The 4,211-nt window shown below is 38.9% G+C and overlaps 1 pseudogene; it reads left to right on the plus strand.

Moving 5' to 3' along the window:
* The first annotated feature begins 1,178 nt into the window (after positions 1–1,178).
* LOC133091828 (T-complex protein 1 subunit zeta-like) lies at positions 1,179–2,808 on the plus strand (annotated as a pseudogene).
* The last annotated feature ends 1,403 nt before the right edge of the window (positions 2,809–4,211 follow it).

The raw sequence follows: 4,211 nt of genomic DNA on the forward strand, positions 1-4,211 counted from the left end.
GTAATGATGGATAAAACCATTGGCATCTTAGGATGAATCAAGGTAGTGGCACCAAGCTGTCATTGTATTCATTGTATTCTTTATTAGTTATTTTATTCTTCACTGCTATGCACTTGCCGTTTAAAAATGACAGTTTCACTTAAAGTCCTTGAGGAAGCAATAAAAGTAATTAATTTTTTTTAGATCTCAAACCTGAGTCACATTCTGTGTGTGAAACAGGAAGTACACATACTGCACTTCTGCTACATACTGAAGTACAGTACAACGGTTGCTCTGAGAAAAGGCATGAGTGTTTGAGCTGTGAGCTGAACTAATAGCTTCTTTTTTATTAGAACCTTTATTTTTACTTGAAGGAATGACTGACCAACAAACTAGTATTCAGACCATAGTTTAGGTATTTGGCAGACATTTTCTCACAAATGAACAAAGGGAGCTTATTGCTTCAAGGAATAAAAACTGAAAGTATTTGTCACCAAAGGAAAAATTTGAGCTTTCAAGCAAAAATGAAAATTTTAGAAGACTTATATAGGCTGCTGTGAGCCTAATAGCTTCTCAATACCTGAAGAATTTTCTGAGCTCAAAGGTGATACTAACAAATAGTATTTTTAAAATAGCTTGTATTATAAAATGTGTCAACATTTGGAAGATCTGCATAACTCAGTAGCCAATATTTTCAAATGTCCAATGCATGATGATATAAAATTATGTGTGGGTAAAAGACCGATCCAAAGTTAGTAAGATAAAACAATCTATTTTCACATAACAGAATTTTAAAAGTTCATCAATAATGGTTTAAATCACACATGGCAGCTACCTTTAATAAAATAACACTTGTCCAGTTTTGCTCTAACCCAGATAAACAAAAGCTCTTTGAGTCCTCAAGCATTTTTAAGCATGTTCTCTTGACCTGAACAATGAAGCTCCTAAAGGAATGGTTCCCAAGTTAAGAACACTTGCTCTAATAAAAAGCCCTCAATTCCATGAAGTGAAGTATAAGCTTCTGCCATGCAGAAGCCTCCTAGGGTCAGGTCTCTGTGTGAGAGGAAATCTGTCTCGTGAAAGTAGGAGACTGAAACAAACAAACAAAAAAAGAGCAGTGTAAAATTACAAGGATGGCAGGCCATGCTGAACTGGCTCTGGGCTTTCCGGTTCCCTCATTTTCTTCTGCTGGGTCAGCTATGGCGGCAGTGAAGACCCTGAACCCCAAGGCCGAGGTGGCCTGAGCCTAGGGGGTATTGGCGGTCAACATCAGTGTGGCCCGGGGGTTGCAGGATGTGCTGAGGACCAACTTGGGGCCTAAGGGCACCATGAAGATGCTTGTTTCTGGTGCTGGAGACATCAAGGTCACTAAAGATGGAAATGTGCTGCTTCACGAAATGCAAATTCAACACGCAACAACCTCCTTAACAGCCAAATTAGCAACAGCCCAGAATGACATAACTGGTGATGGTACCACTTCCAATGTCCTAATCATGGGAGAGCTCCTGAAGCAGGCGGATCACTACATTTCTGAAGGTCTTCATCCCAGAATAATTACAGAAGGATTTGAAGGTGCAAAGGAAAAGGCACTTCAGTTTTTGGAACAAGTCAAAGTAAGCAAAGAGATGGACAGGGAAACACCATAGACGTGGCCAGAACATCTCTGTGTACTAAAGTTCATGCTGAACTTGCTGATGTCTTAGCAGAGGCTGTAGTGGATTCCATTTTAGCCATTAAAAAACAAGATGAACCTATTGACCTCTTCATGGTTGAGATCATGGAGATGAAACCTAAATCTGAAACCGATAGAAGCTTAAGCAGAGGTCATGTTTTGGACCATGGGGCATGGCATCCTGATATGAAAAAGAAAGTAGAAGATGCATACATCCTCACATGCAACGTGTCATTAGAATATGAAAAAACAGAAGTGAATTCTGGCTTTTTTTACAAGAGTGCAGAGGAGAGAGAGAGAGAAACTAGTGAAAGCTGAAAGAAAACTCATTGAAGACACAGTTAAAAAAATAATAGACCTGAAAAAGAAATTCTGTGGTGATTCAGATAAAGGATTTGTTGTTATTAATCAAAAGGGAATTGACACCTTTTCCTTAGATGCTCTTGCAAAAGAAGGCATAGTAGTTCTGTGCAGAGCTAAAAGAAGAAATATGGAAAGGCTGACTCTTGCTTGTGGTGGGGTAGCCCTAAATTCTCTTGAAGACCTAAATCCTGATTGTTTGGGACATGCAGGACTTGTCTATGAACATACATCGGGAGAAGAGAAGTTCACCTTTATTGAGAAATGTAACAATCCTTGCTCGGTCACATTGTTGATCAAAGGACCAAAAAACCACACACTTACTCAAATCAAAGATGCAATAAGAGATGGCTTGAGGGCTGTTAAAAATGCTATTGATGATTGCTGTGTAGTTCCAGGTGCTGGTGCAGTGGAAGTGGCAATGGCAGAAGCCCTGATTAAATACAAGCCCAGTGTAAAGGGCAGGGCCCAACTTGGAGTTCAAGCATTTGCTGATGCATTGCTCATTATTCCCAAGGTTCTTGCTCAGAACTCTGGTTTTGACTTTCAGGAAACTAGTTAAAGTTCAAGCAGAACATTCAGAATCAGGTCAACTTGTGGGTGTGGACTTGAACACAGGTGAGCCAATGGTAACAACAGAAGTAGGCATATGGGATAACTATTGCGTAAAGAAACAGCTTCTTCATTCCTGCATTGTGATTGCCACCAACATTCTCCTGGTTGATGAGATCATGAGAGCTGGAATGTCCTCTCTAAAAGGTTGCACTGAAGCTTCCCTTGTATCATCTGAATCATGAAGACTCTACAGGGTGATACTAAGAATATAGCTATGGAATTTTTGTCCAAGCTTCAAAAGAGTTTCAAAGGATTTTTTTTCCCATATGAAAAAAAGAGAGAACACTGGTACCTATCAGATTCTGAAGTTCTGAAATTATAATTACAGTATTTTTTAAATTGCACTGCAGTGTACACATACAGCAGGTCATACTTACCCAACAAAAAGGACATTTTACTTTAGCTTCAGTGATATAAAAATACATGTTAGATAAGCATATGTTATCTACCTTGTTATTAAATATTCCTTGAAAAACAAATTTTAATGGTTTAATAATTCTTCTAATGAATGTATTTTAATTTATCTCCAATAGTTCCCCGTCATTAAGCATTTAAGTTTTCGATTTTTATGCTAGTTATAAATAAGACTTAAGTAACTTAAGGTTTGGAAAGTATTCCTGCTTCCTTAGTATAAATCCTTTTGAGCAGGGGTTCTCCCAACCCCCAGGCTGAAGACCAGTACTGGTCAGTGGGCTTGTTAGGAAGGAGGCTGCACAGCAGGTGAGCAGCGAGCAAGCAAGGGAAGCTTCATTTGCTGCTTCCCATCGCTTGCATTACCGCCAAACCATCCCCATTCCCCGCAGCGCTCACATTACTGCCCGAACAGTCTCCTCTCTTGAAAAATTGTCTTCCACGAAACCGGTTCCTGGTGCCAAAAATGTTGGGGACCGCTGCTTTTGAGTAAAAAAAAACTATTGGACAAATTGGACTTTTCATGCTTTTGAAATAGCTTTGCTAAAATGCTTCCCAGAAATGTTAAGTTGTAGTGAGTAGAAAGATGGAATTAGAGGCAAGGGAATTGAAAGAGCTGCAAGTCTAAGGTGGCAAAAATAGGAAAGGCAGAGGTTAAAAACATGGTTGAAGGCGTGGTGACCAAGGACTAGGTGAGATAAGAGATTTTCAGGCAAGACCGTATTTTCACACCTCGGAACATTTGCTTAGGCTGATATCCCTCCCAAACCATCAAGTGTCCTCTTTTTTTCACCCAAATTACTGTTCTCTTCTACATGTTTCCACAAAATACAGTAGGTATATCTGAAGCCCTTGGAAGTGAAGTTGTGTGTTGCAACGCTTTGTGTTTTGAGGACTTGTCAGTTGCCTATAGTGAGTGTGCAATAAATATGAAGTTGAAAAAATAAAATAAAATAAAATTACAAGGATGAATGCCTCTTTATCTTATCTCTCCCCAGCAGAATCCTGAAAATATAGGTGAAAATTAGATTTTTAAAAAATTAGATTGTATTTCTTTATGCTCTAAGATGAAATTATTTTTGTAAAGAAAACATGCACCCATTTGTTTGAATGAACATTTTCACATAATGAATTATCTTCACACTCTCCTCCCCCACACAAATCTTTTTGCAGT

This window comes from Eubalaena glacialis, chromosome 1, assembly GCF_028564815.1.
Source record: "Eubalaena glacialis isolate mEubGla1 chromosome 1, mEubGla1.1.hap2.+ XY, whole genome shotgun sequence".
NCBI classification, from domain to species: domain Eukaryota; kingdom Metazoa; phylum Chordata; class Mammalia; order Artiodactyla; family Balaenidae; genus Eubalaena; species Eubalaena glacialis.